Raw genomic sequence first — 20,503 nt, 5'->3', positions numbered from 1 at the left:
TAATTTTCTTTTCATTGCAAACTTTCTGTCTTTACACTTTGAACAGGAGCACAGAAGGGGTGATAAAAAGATAGATAGCCAGACCAACACCAATGCAGAGCGAAAGATTGTTTTTCTTCTGACTACCAGCCAGAAGGATGGGAAATATTTACCCACTGGTCAAAGAGAAGGAATCCACTTCAATTTAAGGCCACTGGAACATTTGCCCTGACAAGACTGGAATGTGCCTTAATGCTGAAAACTGGTCTGAGAATTCTCAGAGAACTTTAATGATTCAAGGATAACATCTATTCAGGCTTGTGAATTCCAGCTATGGACATTGATCATAAAATCCCTACAAGTGTGGAAACAGGCCCTTCAGCCCAACAAGTCCACATTGACCCTCCAATAAGTAACCTACCCAGACCCATTCCCCCTACCCTATATTTACCTCTGACTAATGCACCAAACCTACACATCCCTGAACACTATGGGCAATTCAGCACTATATTCTGATTCTTGATTCCCAGAGTTTAGGCACATGGGTCATATGTCCCATCAGGTGGTGGGATCTGGAGAGATGGATTGGCTTCCTTTTTTTGCTTCCTGCCTCATCAGTAAGGTGCTTGGACTCAAAGTGCTGTGCAACTTGATAAGTATGTTGTTACTATTTTGAATGTAAGGTAACGACTTTTCCTCATCATTAATATCAACATTAAGATGCCTCAAGGAGGGTTTCACAGCATTGTTGAAGAAGTTCATTGCCCTCTTCTGAAATGCTGGCCATTTGAGAATTGAGAAAACAGGACTTTGTGGGAGATCAACTGTCCAGACGCTGTGTTCAGTTTATTAAATTTGATCATGCAGGGATTTGCCAAATAAACATTAATGTCATGCTGAATGTGACATTAGATGCAAGTCATCCCTGGACTGCTAAGTGATCTTATTAACTGATTGTACAGAGGTGAATGATGTTTGGAGATCTTTACTCAAATCCCACACATCATCCTGATGCCTTGTGTAATAGCCAGACTATCAAATGCAGTTAACTGTTCATAGGCAAGAACAAATATAACTTCTTGGAAATGTGTCAGTCACTATTCTCATTACACTTGCCAGACTTTCATTATCTTACCTGCTTATATCTTGCCTTCTCAATCAATTTGTCTTGCTTAATTTTATATATTCCATTAGTTGCCATGTCTTTATATATGAAATATTGCTATGGGCTAAACCTTATTTCGTTTTGGCTAAGTGCCAATTTCATTGGGTTTTTTTTAATGTTTCGCGCTTACAAAGTTCCTTGCCATCTCTTAACAAATTTGCTTTGTAAGCTATCTACCCTGCCCTATGATTCCCATCTTGCCCAATTCTACCCAAAAATTACCATGTGCCATTCCTGGAAGAACTTGCTATTCACCACATAACTCCTTAAGACTGATATCTTTGGTGCCCACACTCTCTATAAAAGGCCACTGAGAAACCAAATAAGTATTAGCAATATGGTGCTGTCCCTCACTAGCAATGTGATGGAACAGCAACCACAAAGCCACATTGCCCACAACACATATTTGACATTGCTGATACTCCCTCCCATATAACACCATGTCTTACCTGTCCTTAGTTACATCCCATCTAAGCACCTTCTCTAAGTCACCATTACTTAATCCCAATGCCCATCAGATACCACATCTTGCTATTATCTATTATCCTCATTCCTGAAGAAGGGCTTATGCCCGAAATGTTGATTCTCCTGCTCCTTGGATGCTGCCTGACCTGCTGCGCTTTTCCAGCAACACGTTTTTCAGCTCTGATCTCCAGCATTTGCAGTCCTCACTTTCTCCTATTATCTTTTAGAAGTGCGCTATATACAGGCAAGCAATTGAGCAATTCCTTGGAACCATAGAGAATAAGAGCAGGAATAGGCCATCCAGCCCTTCAAGGCTGTTCCACCTTTCAATGTGATCATGGTTGATCATCAAATTTAGTATCCTATTTCCATTTTCTCCCCATAGCTTTTGTCCTGGAGAGAACATCGCCTCAATGCTCAGACTTTCTTAAAAGATGCTGTGAGTGGCTCCTGACATTGAGATAGACTTCTCAATGGACTTCCCACATAATTTTGCCACATTGCTCACCATAGGTCATGTTAGTCAGGCTGCTATAAGATTCCCCTATGTTTGTCGAAGCTATATGTTGTTACAAGATATTATTAATTTTTCCATCTTTTAGAGTATATATTACCAAAGATATATGTCCTTGTTTTAATATTTTCTCAGTCAAGAATTGTTCTGACTGCAATATAAACTATATTAAACTATAATACAAAGATAAGATCATAGGATGTTGGAATAGAATTAGGCCATTTGGCTGATTGAGTGTGCTCCACTATTCAGTCATGGCTGCTATGTTTCTTAATCCCATTCTCCTGCCTTCTCCTGTAACCCTTGATCCACTCACTAGTCAAGAACCTATCTATCTCTGCCTTAAACGTACTCAATGACTTCAGCTTTCTGTGGTAGTAAATTTTACAGATTTGCCATGGTGCGGCACTGTGATTCAGTGGTTAGCACTGCTGCCTCACAGCACCAGGAACCTGGATTCGATTCCTGCCTTGGGCAACTATCTGTGTGGACTTTGTACATTTTCCACATTTGTCTGTGTGGGTTTCCTCACAGCTGAGGTGAATTGGTCATGCTAAATTGCCCATAGTGTTAGGTGCACTAGTCGAGGAATGGGTCTGGGTGGATTATTCTTTGGAGAGTTGATGTGGACTTGTTGGGTCAAATGGCCTGTTTCCATACTGTAGGGAATCTAAACTCATCAAAAAAACCACCCGCTGGCTGAAGAAATTCCTTCTTATCTCAGTTCTGAAGTGTCATCTTTTCACTCTGAGGCCTTGCCCTTAGGCCCTAGTCTCTCCCACTAGTGGAAACATTTTCTCCATGTCCTTTCTATCCAGGCCTCTCAGTATTCTGTAAGTTTTAATCAGATACCCCTTCATCCTGTTAAACTCTATCAAATACAAACCTGAAGTTCTCAAATGCTCCTCATATGGCAAGCCATTCATTCCAGGATCATTCTTGCAAGTCTCATGTCGACACTCTCCAAAGCCAACACATCCTTTCTTAGATTAGAGGCCCAAAGGTACTCAATATTTTCAATGCAGTCTGACCAGAGCCTTAACAGTCTCAGCAGTGCATCCCTATTCTTATATTCTAGCCCCCTCAAAATGAATGTTAACATTGCATTTGTGTTCCTAACTGCCAACTAAACCTACACATTAACCTTAAGAGATTTGTGAACTAGGACTCCCTATAAAATATCACAAAAAGTTCAACAGAGGCAGGGGACATAGTGTGTTAGTTCAATAGAGACCAATAGAGACAATAGAGTCAATTCACTGAGGTGTATAAAAATAAGAATAGGGTGATTATCTTAGGGGATTTCAACTACCACAATATTAATTGGAATAATCATATTATAAAGGGTTAAGAAGGAGCAGATTGTTTGAAATGTACACTGGAAAGTATTTTAACATCAATATAAAGAAGGTCTGACAAAGCACAGTGCAATGCTGCATCTAACTCAGTCGAAGTGACAATGAGGGACATTTTAGTGAAAGCGGCCACAATACTGCATGTTTTAAATTTGTTATGGAAAAGGTCTGCAAAAAAAAAAGCAAGATCTGCCCAAAATAGACTGGAAGCAGATACCTGAGGGTAAATCTACAACAAAACAGATATTGGAGAGAATACAGGCACAACATGTTCCTTTTAGGGTGAAATGTATGAACAACAATGGATGCCCAGGAATATTCAGGGCTGGTTAAAAGCAGAAGGGAGATGTCTAACAGGTGCAAAGGAGTACAACAATATAACAGTAAAACAATGGAGGCCCTAGAGGAGTATAGCAAGTGCAAGGGGGATCACAAGAAATCAACTAGAAGAGCCATGAGGAGGCATGAGAAATCACTGGTGGGTAACATTAAGCAGAATCCAAAACTATTCAACAACTATGTCGAGGGAAAAAGAATAACCAGGGAAACAGTAGGGCCCATTAAGGATGAAAGGGGCAATCTATGCATGAAGCTGCATGACATTGTTAGAGTGTTAATGAATACTTCACATCTGTCTTCAGTCAGGAGAAGAAGGATGTAAATGGAGAGTTTGAGAAGATGGAATGTGAAGTTCTTGAACAGAGTGATATAAGAAGTGAAGGGGTATTGGAGGTTTGGGGAGATTTAAAAGTGGACAAGTCCCAGATTCTGATGAATTGTAACCCAGGCTGCTGTGGGAAACAAGACTGGAAATAATACAACAGGATCTGGACCAGATGGGCCAATGGGCTGAGAAGTGGCAGCTGGAGTTTAATTCAGATAAATGCGAGGTGCTGCATTTTGGGGAAGCAAATCTTAGCAGGACTTATACACTTAATGCTAAGGTCCTAGGCAGTGTTGCTGAACAAAGAGACCTTGGAGTGCAGGTTCATAGCTCCTTGAAAGTGGAATCGCAGGTAGATAAGATAGTGAAGAAGGTATTTGGTATGCTTTCCTTTATTGGCCAGAGTATTGAGTACAGGAGTTGGGAGGTCATGTTGCAGCAGTACAGGACATTGGTTAGGCCACTGTTGCATTATTGCATGCAATTCTAGTCTCCTTCCTATTGAAAAGATGTTGTGAACTTGAAAGAGTTCAGAAAAGATTTATAAGGATGTTGCCAGAGTTGGCGGATTTGAGCTATAGGGAGAGGCTGAACAGTCTGGGGCTGTTTTCCCTGGAGTATCGGAGGCTGAGGGGTAATCTTATAGAGGTTTACAAAATTATGAGGGGCATGGATAGGATAAATAGACAAAATCTTTTCCCTGGGGTCGGGGAGTCCAGAACTAGAGGGCATAGGTTTAGGGTGAGAGGGGAAAGATATAAAAGAGACCTAAGGGGCAACTTTTTCATGCAGAGGGTGGTATGTGTATGGAATGAGCTGCCAGAGGAAGTGGTGGAGGCTGGTACAATTGCAACTTTTAAGAGGCATTTGGATGGGTATATGAATAGGAAGGGTTTGGAGGGATATGGGCCGGGTACTGGCAGTTGGGACTAGATTAGGTTGGGATATCTGGTCGGCATGGATAGGTTGGACCAAAGGGTCTGTGTCCATGCTGTACATCTCTATGACTCTATGACTCTAATACAGGTCATGACCCAATTTTTAATTGACTCTGGACACAGGAGAGATACCAGAGGATTAGAGGACAGTTAACGTGGTTCCACTTTACAAGTAGGTTGATGGAAATAGACCAGAGGACTACATCAGTGAGCCTCCCATCAGTGGTCAGGAAACTATTGAAGAAAATAGTGAAGGAGAAAACTAGTCTCCATTTAGAGAGGCAAGAATTGATCAGGGATAGTCAGCATGGTTTTGTCAGAGGGAGGTCATACCTCATAAATTTGATTGAATTGTTTGAGGACGTGGTCATTTGTGCATAGCGCAGTTAATGTAGTTCATGTATATTTCAGCAAGGCCTTTGACAAAATCTTATAGGAAACTAATGAAGAAAGCAAAGGCTTATGAAATCCATGGTAACTTGGCAAGTTGGATCCAAAAGTGGCTTCGTGACAGGAAACAGAATATAGTGATAGAAGGATTTTGTGTGACTGGAGGATGATATCCAGTGATGTACCATAAGGATCAGTGCTGTGTCCCTAATTATTTTGTGATATTCATAAATGATGTACAATAGAATGCGGTTGTGGGGGATGATGCATAAGTATGTGGATAACACAATTATCAGCAGGTGGTTGACAGTGGGGAGGACGATCTTAGGCTCCAGGAGGATATAACTGATAGAGCAGTGGCAGATGGAAAGTAACTCTGACAAATGTGAGACAATGCACTTTGGAAGAAGGAACAAAAAGAAGAACTACTCAATGAATGGCAGGACACTAGGAAGCTCAGAGGAAAAGAACGATCTAGGAGTGCATGTTCACAGATTCCTGAAGGCAACAGGGCAGGTTAATAGTGTAGTTAAGAAATCATGGAGGGTGCTTCCCCTTATTAGTCAAAGCATAGATTATAAGAACACAGAGGCTGCGTGGGAGCAGTACAGAAGTTTGCTTAGGCCAAAGCTAGAGTATTATATGCTATTCTGGTCACCAGACTGTAGCAGGGGGGTAATTACACTGAGGGAGTGCAGAGGAGATTCATCAGAATGTTGCCTGGGATGGAACGTTTCAGCAATGAAGAGAGGCTGGATTGGCTCGGGATGTTTTCGTTTGAGCAGAGAAGATGGATGGAGAACCTGATTGAGATGTGTAAGATTATGAGGAGCATGGACACAATGGATAGAAAGCACCTGTTCCCTTTAGTCAAAGGCTCAAGAATATGAGGTACACTTATAAAGTGAAAGGCAGGAGGTTTGAATAATTTTATTGTCACATTTATCTAGGAAGGCACAGTGAAAAGTGTTTTATCGCCACAATGCAGCATCATTTTGAGTTACATTAAGAATTTTTTTAAAATTCTGTTCAAATTGGATCTCAAGCATGACACCAGGGCTTCTGCAAGGTCTCTGCAAGGCCTTGAGGAGTTCCTGCACTGGGTACAGCAATGAAGACGCTGATACCCGAGGAGATCCTGGCTCCACTGCTGCCGCTGCCTTGCCAACTCCTCCAAGAGTCCCCACTCCAGACACCCTCACCATCGCAGCCGACCCTTTGCCACTGCCGCCTAGAGTCTAGGCTCTAGGCCTATCACAGTCAGTAGATCCTGCTCCACGCATCACCACCACTGCAGCTGGCACCCCAGCCCCCTACCCTGCCAATGGGTCCAGGGCTCAGGCCTACCACAGTCAGGAGTCCCCACTCCAGACATCACTACAGCCGCAGCCAGTGCTTCCCGTAGTCTCGAGTCCAGACTCCGGGCCTACTACTCCTCGGACTTCCTCCTCTGGGCACTCCCACAAGTCCAGGATCTGGGCCTACTGCTGCCAGAAGTCCCTGCTTCAGGCACTCCTGCTGCCACCAGCAGTCCCGATCAGTGCTGCCAACAATGCAGCCCCTGCAGCCAACACCCTCCCGACACCACTCTGGCCTCGAAGATGCAGAAAGGAAAGAAAAAGCAAAAAATTAAAAAGGAAAGAGAAAACAGGATGTCTCTGGTCAGGTGCAGACAAGCTCAGGAGCACAATCACTAACTACAACACCGGTGCTGACATCTTGGATAATTTGGAGGGTTTTGAAGAAAGGTTTTTCTTACCCAGGAGATGGGGATGTCTGGAGTGCACTGCCTGGGAGGGTAGATGTGGTGGGTGACCTCACAACCTTTAAAAAGTATTTGGATGACCATTTGAAATGTCATTATATTCAAGGCTATGGGCTAAGTGCAGGAAAGTAGGACTAATATAGGAAGTAGGATATATTTTGGTGGAACAGACTCAATGAGCTGAAGGGTTGCTTCCCAACAAACATGTTATTAGAGCAGTCATTCCTGAAGAATGGCTTATGCCCGAAACATCGATTCTCCTGTTCCTTTGATGCTGCCTGACCTGCTGCGCTTTTCCAGCAACATATTTTTAAGCTCTGATCTCCAGCATCTGTAGTCCTCACTTTCTCCTGAGCCAAGTATTGCCCATTCTTGGTTGCCATTGAGAAGGTGGTGGTGATCTAGTCTTTTTGAACCACTGCAGACCATGTTCTGTAGGTTGCACATTCTGTAGATGGAATGCTCATCAATGTAGTGTCACAGGAATTTTTATATCCTCCTGACAGAGCAGGTGAGGTCTGGGTTTAACATTCCATTCAAAATATGGTACCTCTGACTGTGCATCCGTACTCTGTTTTGGTACTGGAGTTTCAGTCACATTTATCTGCTCACGTTGTAATTAATGATGGAGAAAGACATGGAAATAGAGAGAGAGATAAAAAGATATATACATATATACAGAGTGGAAATCTCAACAACACCTTATAGCAAAGTGCTGTATTTGGAAACATAGCAAAGTCACATATATAAAGTGTCCCATAGGAATTTGTTTTCACAGGTGTCAATATTCTAAGATTTTGTGAGTATGTTCAAATATTGGAGACCTGACATCAAAATAAGATCAAATGAATCTGTTTCTGTAGTTCAAGAAGATCCTGCAACAATGTTTGAGGAGGAAATGGGTATCCAAACACAAATCCACGGCAAAATTGCCATCTCAACAAGCATAGCCAAAAAACAGATTGACAGGTCAGTCATCTCACAGCTGTTTCAGGCTATTAAGTTGCAGTTGCTAATATGATTTCAGGTACTGCAATTCAGAGTTATTTATTGAAATTAAATGTGAGTTCTATTTAATTTAATTGAATCCATTGTAACACAGAATCAGGAATAGATTATGTTATTTGAAATCCTTGGTTATGTTATGTGCATATATATTTCTGTACATATTTCATTTAGACCAAAAATTACATTGATCTCCTCAGAAGCAAGATATGCTTATATTTCATGTTTTCTTTCTGTTCCATATGTGATCACAGCAAACCTGCTGAATTTTCAAGGAGCTGTTTTCCCTTTTACCTTCCTACCAGTTACTATCTTGTGTTAAACAACAAGCATTCTCCTAGCAACCACACTGCCATCATGATGCTGGAGACCAAAACCAGCCAATCAAAATATTTTCTGAAGCCAGAGCCATGACAACAAGGACAGAACCAATAATTTCCTTTTCAGCTTTGAACATGTATTTTGCCTTGTAAAATATCATCATACTACTACAGGTTGCACCAACCTAACCTGCCTCTTTTGAATTCAACATTTAAAATCCAGGCCAAACAAATAAAAAGAATGTTTACTCCCATTATGCAAGCAGAAGACAGACAGGAGTAGCGGCTGTTCAATCAGTGAAACATTTGAACAAGCAAAAATGATCCATTTTCATACTATTGGAGAAAGTAAATACCAAGTCAATGAATCGTCAACTCTGTTTGTTGCAAGATGTAGCATTTATCTGTTTGCTATTGTCCTGTTTTGCATACTGAACTAATTCTGCAATTATGAAGGTGACCACTATTGAAGAATGATAGGATATGTAAATATTTTTGCACATCAAATGCAAAAGCCGTAGAATCCCTACAGTGGGGAAGCAGGCCATTCAACCCATTAAGTCCAAACCAACCCTCTGAAGAAGATCCCACCAGACCCACCCCCTATCACATCCCTATGACCCTGCATTTACTATAGCTAATCCATGTCAGCCTGCACATCCTTGGACACAATGGGCAATTTAGCATGGCCAGTCCATCTAACCTGCACAACTTTGAACTATGGAGGAAACCACAGCACCCGGAAGAAACCTACGCAGACACAAGAAGAATGTGCAAACTCCATGCAGACAAACTCTACCCAAGGGTAGAATCAAACCCAGGTTCCTGGTACATTGAGGTAGCAATGCCAATCACTGAACCACCATGCTACCCTGTTCGTGTTATCCCTTGTTTGTGTTAAAATTGAGTATTTCAAGCTTCTGCATTGTTAATGGCCCATAATTGACTGTGGATTTAAGGACCCATGGTCTTACAAATACATAAATTAGCCAACAATTTGCATGAAGAAAGAGATACCTGATGAGAAACAAATCATCATAGCAAGCTCGCAAAAATGGTAACTCCTCCACGACATCCCCACGAGGAACCAAAAATAGCTTAATTTATGCAATAATTGTCCACTTTAGTCAGGAGGTTTACGTTTCAGTGATGCTACTCAACATTTCCTGACTCAAAATGGGAACAACTTCGTGTGGTAACAATCACTGCACAGGCTGATATCAAAAATATCGATTATGTAGCCATTAAAACTGCAATAGTCATGCTGCTTTGTGGTAACCTTGTGTGCATCCTGAATTACATCAGCTCGAAAATGCATTCTAGTCAGGGACAACAAGCAATGAAATAAATAAACATTTCAAAGCGCTCATAACATATTCAATGAATTCTAATGCTCATTAAACAGAACACTACCTCAAAGGTGATTGTCTCCACCATGTTGAAGCCAGGAAATCAACGGAGAAAGAACTTGTATTTTCAGACTGCATTTCATATTCTCAATTTGTCCAGGCCTGCTCACAATCAATGAAATCCCGTAGTCCTTATTGTAATATGGGGAATTATAGATCTATCTGTACACAACATGTCCAACACTATATGAAGATCTATTAGAAAACAATTTAATAAATACCCAGATAATTAATTTTTGCTGTAATATTGTTTATTGTAAGCACTGATCTGCAGTGCACAAATGGTGCTGCCCATCACACACATGTCCTAAATCATGAAAATGCATGTTAAACTGTATTAAGCATGTGGCTATTTTAGGAATTTAATCACATAATCATGCTTAAACCTTCTTGTAGCGATTGGAGCTGCACTTAATCTATAAAATTTGCAGCAATCAAACAGTTGCTAGTTTTCTGAGATTCATAACATTTTTAAGACCCTTCTTATCACCTCATTGAGCCTTATCATTGTAAGGACATCTGACCCTGACACCTTTGCAAAGAGATGGTGACCCTTGCCAAGAGTTAGAAATCCCTGAACTTTTTGCAAAGAGTAGATGACCCCTGACACTTTTGACAGCATCTATCTCCAACACTTCCTTGCTCCATGCATCGCTGGCAATTGCAGTGACCTGCCTGCTGTAAGCATTTGGGACTAAGGGTTAGACACAAAGTAAAACATCAATAAAACTCTCTTGCTCCTATTCTATAAGCTCTTAGAGAATATTAAGAGGCCTGGTTAGAGTGGACATGGAGAAGATGATTCCACTAATTACAGAAATGTGGCTTAGGGATGGACAGGAATAGTCAGCGGGAAATTGAGCAACAAATTCATAAGGAGATCTCAGTTGTCTGTAAGAATAATGGGATGGTTATGGTAGGGGATTTTAACTTTCCAAACATAGACTAGGACTGCCATAGTGTCCTGCCATAGGCTTGGATGGAGAGGAACTTGATAAGTATGTAAATGAATTTTTCTTTTATGCAACATGTGGATGCACCTAATAGAGAAGATGCAAAACTTGACCTGCTCTTGGGAAATAAGGCAGGGCAGGTGACTGGCGATGTTATTGGGGGAGCACTTTGGGGCCAGCGACCATAATTCTGTTAGTTTTATAATGGTGATGGAAAAGGATAGGCCAAATCTAATAGTTGAAGTTCTAAATTGGAGGGAGGCCAATTTTGACAGTATTAAGTAAGAACTTTCAAAAATTGATTGGGGACAGATGTTCGCAGGTAAAGGTATGGTTGGAAAAGCCTTCAAAAATGAGATAACAAGAGTCCAGAGACAGTATGTTCCTGGTGGGGTGAAGGGCAAGGCAGGTAGGTGTAGGGAAAGCTAGATGACTAGAAAAATTGAGATTTTGGTTGAGAATAAGAAGGAAGAATGTATGAGGTTTAAACAGCAGAGGTCGAGAGAATCCTGAGAAGAGTAGAAAGGCAGCAGTACTATACTTAAGAGAGAAACCAGGACAGCAAAAAGGGGACATGAGATAGCTTTGGCAAATAGGGTTAAGGAGAATCCAAAGAGATTAAATACATTAGAGACAAAAGGGTAACTAGGGAGAGAATATGTCCACTTAAAGATCAGCATTGTTACCTATGAGTGGAACCGCAAGAGATGGAGGAGAAACAAATATTTTGCATCAGTGTTTACTGTGGAGAAGGATATGGAAGATATAGAATAAATAGCAGCATCTGGAAAACTGTTCATATTACAGAGAAGGAGGTGCTGGATGTCTAAAATGCAGAAAGCTGATTACATCTCTAGGACCTGATCAGGTGTACCCTAGAATTCTGTGGGAAGCTAGGGCAGTGATTGCTGGGCCCCTTGCTGAGATATTTGTGTTGTCAATAGTCATAGGTGAGGTGCCAGAAGATTGGAAGTTGCCTAATGTGGTCCCACTATTTAAGAAATATGGTAAGAAAAAGCCATGGAACTATAGACCGGCGAACCTAACATTGGTGATGGGCAAGTTGTTGGAAGGAATCCTGAGGGATAGGATTTACAGGTATTTGGAAAGGCAAGGATTGATTATAGATAGTTAATATGGTTTTGTGCATGGGAAATTGTGTCTCACTATTTTGACCAAGATCTTTGAAGAAGTAACGAAGGGGATTGATGAAGACAGGACAGTGGACATGATCTATATTGATGTCAGTAAGGCATTCGACAAAGTTCCTCATGGTAGACTGGTTAGTAAGATTAGATCACATTGAATTATAGGGAGAACTAGACATTTGGAAGAACTGGCTTGAAATAGAAGACAGAAGAGGAGAGGGCATAGGTTTAGGGTGAGAGGGGAAAGATATAAAAGGGACCTAAGGGTAACTTTTTTCATGCAAAGAGAGTTGCGTGTATAGGATAAGCTGATATAGGAAGTGGTGGAGGCTGGTACAATTGCAACATTTAAAAGGCATCTGGATGAGTATATGAATAGAAAGGATTTAGACGGAGATGGGCCAAATGCTGGCAAATGGGACTAGATTTATTTAAATTATCTGTTCAGCATGAATGAGTGGGACTGAAGAGTTTGTTTCTGTACTATATATCTCTCTGGGAAGGTAAATGATTTGATAAACAGGTGGACCGAGAACAAACAGAGTTGTTATCTCTGGTTTGTGCCTGTGCCATGTGCTAGCGAGACGAGCAATTGGGTGAGAGAGGAGTTGAACACTTGGCTACAGGGATGGTGCAGGAGTGATGGTTTCGGATACCTAGATAATTAGGGCTCATTCTGGGGTAGGTGAGACCTCTACAAGCAGAATGGTCTACACTTGAACTAGAGGGGTACCAATATCCTGGCGGGGGAAATTTGCTAATGCTCTTTGGGAGGGTTTAGAGTAATTCGGCAGGGGGAATGGGAACCTAAATTGTAGTTCCACTGAGATGTTGAGAGTAGTGAGGTCAGAAATATGGTTTCAAGGTCGCAAGAGTGCACCGGCAAGCAGGAAGGTGAATTGAAGTGTGTCTACTTCAATTCCAGGAGCATCCGAAATAAGGTGAGTGAACTTGCAGCATGGGTTGGTATCGAGGACTTTGACATTGTGGCCATTTCAGAGACATGGATAGAGCAGGGACAGGAATAGTTGTTGCAGATTCTGGGATTTAGATGTTTCAGTAAGAACAGAGAAGATGGTAAAAGAGGGAGAGGTGTGGCATTGTTAGTCATCAACAGTATTACGGTGGCAGAAAAGACGTTTGAGGACTCGTCTACTGAGGAAGTATGGGCTGAGGTTAGAAACAGGAAAGGAGAAGTCACCCTGTTGGGAGGTTTCTATAGGCCTCCAAATAGTTCCAGAGGTGTTTAGGAAAGGATTGCAGAGGTGAGTCTGGATAGGAGTGAGAGTAACAGAGTAGTTGTTATGAGGGTCTTTAACTTTCCGAATATTGACTGGAAACACTACATTTCAAGTACTTTAAACAGATCAGTCTTTGTCCAATGTGTGCAGGAGAGTATCCTGACACAGTTTGTAGATAGCCCAGATGGCCTCCTTCTTCAAAGACCGCAATTTCCCCCCAAACGTGGTCGACGATGCCCTCCACCGCATCTCCTCCACTTCCTGCTCCTCCGCCCTTGAGCCCTGTCCCTCCAACCGCCACCAGGACAGAACTCCACTGGTCCTCACCTACCACCCTACCAACCTCCATATACAGCGTATCATCCACCATCATTTCCGCCACCTCCAAACGGACCCCACCACCAGGGATATATTTCCCTCCCCTCCCCTAACAGTGTTCCGAAAAGACCACTCCTCCGTGACTTCCTCGTCAGGTCCACACCCCCCCCACCAACCCAACCTCCACTCCCAGCACCTTCCCTTGCAACTGCAAGAAATGTAAAAAACCTGCGCCCGCACCTCCCCCCTTACCTCCCTCCAAGGCTCCAAGGGATCCTTCCATATCTGCCACAAATTCACCTGCACATCCACACACATCATTTGTTGCATCCGCTGCACCCGATGTGGCCTCCTCTATATTGGGGAGACAGGCCGCCTACTTGTGGAATGTTTCAGAGAACACCTCTGGGACACCCGGACCAACCAACCCAACCACCCCGTGGCTCAACACTTCAACTCCCCTTCCCACTCCACCAAGGACATGCAGGTCCTTGGACTCCTCCATTGCCAGACCATAGCAACACGACGGTTGGCAGAAGAACGCCTCATCTTCCGCCTGGGAACCCTCCAACCACAAGGGATGAACTCAGATTTCTCCAGTTTCCTCATTTCCCCTCCCCCCACCTTGTCTCAGTCAAATCCCTCAAACTCAGCACCGCCTTCCTGACCTCTCCGCCCCCACCCCACTCTGGCCTATCACCCTCACATTGACCTCCTTCCACCTATCGCATTTCCAACGCCCCTCCCCCAAGTCCCTCCTCCCTACCTTTTATCTTAGCCTGCTGGACACACTTTCCTCATTCCTGAAGAAGGGCTTATGCCCGAAATGTCGATTCTTCTGTTCCTTGGATGCTGCCTGACCTGCTGCGCTTTTCCAGCAACATATTTTCAGCTCTGATCTCCAGCATCTGCAGTCCTCACTTTCGTCTTGTAGATAGGCCAACAAGAGGTAAAGACACATTGGATTTGGTACTGGGTAATGAACCGGCCAGGTGTTAGATTTGGAGGTAGGTAAGCACTTTAGTGATAGTGACCACAATATGGTTATGTTTACTTTAGTGATGGAAAGGGATAGGTAGAAACTGCAGGGCAAGCGTTATAACTGGGGAAGAGGCAATTATGATGCAATTATCCAAGATTTAGGTTGCATAGGATAGGGAAAGAAACTGTAAGGGATGGGTACAATTGAAATATGGAGCTTATTCAAGGAACAGCTACTGCGTGTCCTTGATAAATATGTACCTGTCAGGCAGGAAGGAAGTGGTCGAGTCAGACAGCCATGTATAAGTAAGTTGAATCTCTTGTCAAGAGGAAGGAGAAGGCTTATGTTAGGATGAGTCATGAAGGTTCAGTTAGGGTGCTTGAGAGTTACAACCTCGCTAGGAAAGACCTAAAGAGAGAACTAAGAACAGTCAAGAGGGGACATGAGATGTTGTTGGCAGACTGAATCTAGGAAAACCCTAAAGCTTTCTATTGGCATTTCAGACATAAAAGAATGGCTAGAATAAGATTAGGGCCAATCAATGACAGTAGTGGGAAGTTGTGCATGGAGTCTGAGGAGATAGGAGAAGCGTTAAATGAATATTTTTCATCAGTATTCACATTGTAAAAAACCAATTTTGTTGAGAATATTGAGATGCAGGCTATTTGACTGGACAGGATTGAGGTTCACAGGAGGAGGTGTTAGCAATTCTGGAAAGTGTGAAAATAAATAAGTCCCCTGGGCCGGATGGGATTTATCCTAGGATTCTCTGGGAAGCCATGAAAGACATTGCAGAGCCTTTGGCTTTGATCTTTATGTCAACACTGTCTACAGGAATAGTGCCAGAAGACACTATGTTGTCCCTTTGTACAAGAAGGGCAGTAGGGACAACCCTGGTAATTATAGACCAGTGAGCCTTACTTCAGTTGTGGTGAAGTGTTGGAAAAGATTACAAAAGACAGGAATTATAATCATCTTGAAAGGAATAAGTTGATTCGGGATAGTCAACATAGTTTTGTGAAGGGTAGGTTATGCCTCACCAACCTCACTGAGTTCTTTGAGAGGTTGACCAAACAGGTGGATGAGAGTTAAAAAGTTGATATATGTATGGATTTCAGTAAAACGTTTGAAAAGGTTCCTCATGGTAGGCTATTACAGAAAATATGGAGGCATGGGATTAAAGGTGATTTAACAGTTTGGATCAGAAATTGGCTAGCTGAAAGAAGACAGGGGGTGGCAGGTGATGTGAAATGTTCGTCCTGGAGTTCAGTTACCAGTGGTGTACTGCTAGGATCTGTTTTGGGTCCACTACTGTTTGTCATTTTTATATATGACCTGGATGAGGGCATAGAAGGATGGGTTAATAAATTTGAGGATGACACTAAAGTCAGTGGAGCTGTGGACAGTGCAGAACGAGGTTGCAGATTACAGAAGGACATACATAAGCTGCAGAGCTGGGCTAAGAGGTGGCAAATTGAGTTTAATGTTGAAAAGTGTGAGGTGATTAACTTTGGATGGAGCAACAGGAGTAAAGAGTACTGGGTTAATGGTAAGATTCTTGGCAGGGTAGATGAGCAGAGGGATCTCTATGTCCATGTGGATAGATCCCTGAAAGTTGCCACCCATGTTGATAGGGTTGTTAAGAAGACATATGGTATGTTAGTTTTTATTAGTAAAGGGATTGCATTTCAGAGGCACAAGGTCATAATGCAGCTGTACAAAAGTCTGGTGTGGCTGCACTTGGAGTATTGTGTACAGTTCTGGTCACCGCATTATAGGAAGGATGTGGAAGCTTTGGAAAGGGTTCAGAGGCAATTTACTAGGATGTTGCCTGGTATGAAGGGAAGTTCTTATGAGGAAAGGTTGAGGGACTTGAGGCTGTTTTGATTCGAAAAAAGAAGGTTGGGAGGTGACTTAATTGATACATATAAAATAATCAGAGGGTTATATGAGGTGGATAGTGAAAGCCTTTTTCCTTGGATGGTGATGGCTAGCATGAGGGGACATTGCTTTAAATTGAGGGGTGATAGATATAGGACCGATGTCAGAGGTATTTTCTTTACTCGGAGAGTAATAGGGGTGTGAAATGCCCTGTCTGCAACAGTAGTAGACCCGCCAACATTAAGGGCATTTAAATTGTCATAGGATAAACATATGAATGAAAATGGAATAGTGTGGGATAGATAGGCTCAGATTGGTTCCACACATCAGCGCAACATCAAGGGCCGAAGGGCCTGTGCTGCACTGCAATGTTCTATTTTCTATGTTCTATGTTTAATTAGAAGGGCCAATGAACCAACGAGTGGCAGATGGAGTTTAGTTTAGATAAATGTGAGGCTCTGTGTTTTGGAAAAGCAGATCAGGGCAGGACCTATATACTTAATGGTAAGGTTCTGGGGAGTGTTGATGTACATAGGGAATTTGGTTCACAGTTCCTTGAACGTGGACTCACAGGTAGAAAGGATAGTGAAGAAGGTGTTTGGTGTTTTTGCCTTTATTGAGAATTGAGTATAGGAGTTGGGAGATCCTGTTGCAGCTGTACAGGAATTGGTTAGACTACTTTTGAAATATTACATGCAATTTCGGTCTCTCTGCTATCGGAAGAATGTTGTAAAACTTGAAAGGATTCAGAAAAGATTTACAAGGATGTTGTCAGGGTTGGAGGTTTTGGGAGAGGCTAAATAGGTGCGGCTATTTTCCTGGAGCATCAGAGGCTTATAAAAATTTATATTGTCATGAGAGTCATGGATAAGGTAAAGACATAAACTCTTTTCCACAGGGTTAGGGAGTCCAAAACTAGACAGTGTAGGTTTAAGGTGAGAGGGGAAGATTTAAAGGGGACCTAAGAGACAGCATTTTCATGCTGAGGCTGGTACATGTATGGAATGAGATGCCAGAGGAAATCATGGAGGCTGGTACAATTACAATATTTAAAAGGCATCTGGATGTATATGAATAGAGAAGAGTTAGAGGAATACGGGCCAACTGGTGGCAAATGGGACTAGATTACTTTTGGATATCTGGTTGGCATGGACGAATTGGACCAAAGGGTCTGTTTCCATGCTGTACATCTCTATGACTCTATGACTGCGCTTAGTATTATAATGAATCTTTTGTTACCTTTTATCACAATCCATATCGGCGATTTCGTCTTGTTAATGGCTGTGTCTCTTCTTCTTGCTGTCAGTACAGTATTCTGAACAACAGCTACCACATTTCCACCCTTCTCCCTATATCTTTTATAAATATGTCATGCCATTTAATATTTAATTCCAGGTCCTCGTTATTTTTTTCATAGCTGTGTCTCAGCAATCGTTGCAGAATCTGTTTTTTTCCCTGTGTATGATTGCCTCCAGTTCTCCTCTTTTATTAAGGGCATCATATAGGCACTTCAGTTCATTTTTATAGAATTTCACTCACTTTATGTTTAACGTTAAAAATCACACAACACCAGGTTATAGTTCAACAGGTTTAATTGAAAGCACACTAGCTTTCGGAGCGCTGCTCCTTCATCAGGTGGTTGTGGTAAACAATTTACGTTGAACAACATTTTGGAATCCTTGTTCTGTCAACAACTCTTAAGTAACTTGGCATAGTCCAGGACTAAGGGCTTGCTTGATTGACACCCCATCCACCACCTTCAATATTCACTCTGTCCACCACCAGTATAAGCCCTTTTCCTGAAGAAGGCCTTATGCCCAAAACGTCGATTCTCCTGCTCCTCAGATGCTGCCTGGCCTGCTATGTTTTTCCAGCACCACATTTTTCAACTCTGATACTCCAGCATCTGCAGTCCTCACTTTCTCTCACCACCAGTATGTACCATCTGCAAGAAGATGTAATAACTCATCAAAGCTCTTTATAAACCTTTCAAACTGATCTTGATCATCTAGAAGGACAAAAGCTGTAGATACATTTGAACACTACTACCTGCAAGTTCCCTCTGAGTCACATGCTGTGATGGCTTGGAACCATAACACAGTTTCTTCACTGTTACTGGGTAAAATTCTGGAATTTCTTCCGAGCAACATTGAAATTGTATTTAAACCATGTGGACTGCAACAGTTTAAGAAAACAGCTCACCACAATTAAGCAGGGTAATTAGAGGTGGGTAAATAAATGTTATCTGAGCCATTGATACCCATTTCCTGTGAATCCTTTCCCATTTCCATTTGAAGGTTAGTTTTCATTCATTTTAAAAAGAACACCTTCTTATATTGAAAAGCACTCATTCATAATAAAGTAGTGCAGCATCTGAGAAACGTTCTGTGGACACCCTCTCCTGGCCAGTTACCCTCCCTCAACCTTTTTATCTCCACTGCCATCATGACATTGACTGCCTAAACCTGTCCATCCCTCTCACCTACTTTAACCTCTCACCATGGTAAAGCACATCCTCCACTCCCTCCACTCCAACCCCAACCTCACCATTAAAGCAGTTGACAGGGTGGGGGGGTGGGGGTGAGGGGCACAGTGTTAGTATTTGAACAAGTAATTGAACAAGTCCCAAGGAATCCCATAAGAAAAGAAAATTCCTGTGAGTGCTGGAAATACGAAACAAATTCAGGAGTTGTGTTCCTCTCCCCTCCACAGATGCACCAGGCATGCTGAACTTGTCCAGTATTCCCAATGAACCTCACATCTAGTCTTGGATTTTCTTCGTTCTCCAGGACTCGGTAGAGTGCCCCGATATTATTGCTCAAATCAACATTTCAGGCAAAAGCCCTTGCTCAGGCTTTTGGGGTGGTACAGTGGCTCAGTGGTTAGCACTGCTGCCTCACAGCACCAAGGACCTCGGTTCGATTCCCACCTTGGGTGACTGTCTGTGTGGAGTTTGCACATTCTCCCTTTGTCTGCGTGGGTTTCCTCCGGGTGCTCCGGTTTCCTCCCACAATCCAAAGATATGCAGATCAGGTGAATAGGCTAAGCTAAATTGCCCACACTGCTAGGTGCATTAGACAGAGGGAAATGGGTCTGTGTGGGTCACACTTTGGAGGATCGGTGTGGACTTGTTGAACTGAAGGTCTTGTTTCCATACTGTAGGTAATATAATCTAATCACTCTTGACTCTGCATCTATCATCCTCACTTTTGCCTGGTGTCTGAGTTTGTCAAGGGGCAGCCATAATGATGTTGTGCAGCTGATGGTTTGCTGATTCCAACTTGTGTGTACAACAGGCCATGAAGGTGGATGGCCATAGAGCATTTAGGGACATTGTGCTCCATACACAGGTGGATAAAGGCTAATACTATCTATTGGCAAGCTGTAGTCACTAGGTTCCCACTCTGATTTTCATGTTGAGAATTTGTGCCAGTTAGTTTGTCAGGAACATAAAGGCAATTGGAAGTGATGTAGAAATATGGTGAGTTGTTCGAATGATAGATGCACAAATGCATAGAAATAAGATAGTCTCTGCTGAATCGCAAGATTCTGAAGTCAGCATTTAAAGATAACTGAGAATATCATAAAACATTTTCTCAAAAGCAAGGTTCTGATTTTGTCCATTCTTACTATAATTTCCCAATTCTCTCACATGCCACACCGAGGAGAGGAAGATTCTGATGTGTGTTTTTCTGGGCTTAATCAAAATAACGAAGGGATATATAATTGGAAACATACTGAGAGAAAAATGATTTGTTCAAAACAGCCTAAATTTCAAGGAAATTGTTTCCTGTGTAGTAAGTTTGTTCAGTACATTTTAAATTTTTAACTTTATCTACACTGCTAACAATCTTTTGAAGGCAAGCTGTAGCAAGTATGTTAATTGATTTAAGCATTTCCTATAATAAGTCCTTCATGAGTGCTCATTGGCTGCTGATACTTCAGTTTGAGGTGACTTGTTTTAGAAATTTTATCCAGTAGTAGTTTGTTAATGCCTTCCATTCTCAGGGA

General features: G+C 42.2%; 1 protein-coding gene across 1 annotated transcript in view; it reads right to left on the bottom strand.

Annotated features, from left to right (window-relative positions):
* Positions 1–10,045, bottom strand: part of LOC140465920 (protein TANC2-like) — a 1,065,959-nt gene extending 1,055,914 nt beyond the window's left edge. Inside the window, exon 1 of the mRNA XM_072561864.1 lies at positions 9,974–10,045. The gene's annotated coding sequence lies outside the window, so the exon portion shown is untranslated. The remainder of the gene's footprint in view (positions 1–9,973) is intronic.
* Between the last annotated feature and the right edge of the window lie 10,458 nt (positions 10,046–20,503).

The sequence above is a fragment of the Chiloscyllium punctatum genome, chromosome 42 (assembly GCF_047496795.1).
Source record: "Chiloscyllium punctatum isolate Juve2018m chromosome 42, sChiPun1.3, whole genome shotgun sequence".
NCBI lineage: Eukaryota > Metazoa > Chordata > Chondrichthyes > Orectolobiformes > Hemiscylliidae > Chiloscyllium > Chiloscyllium punctatum.
The sequence above is the reverse complement of the archived record's forward strand: the minus strand, read 5'-3'. Positions and strand labels throughout refer to the sequence as shown.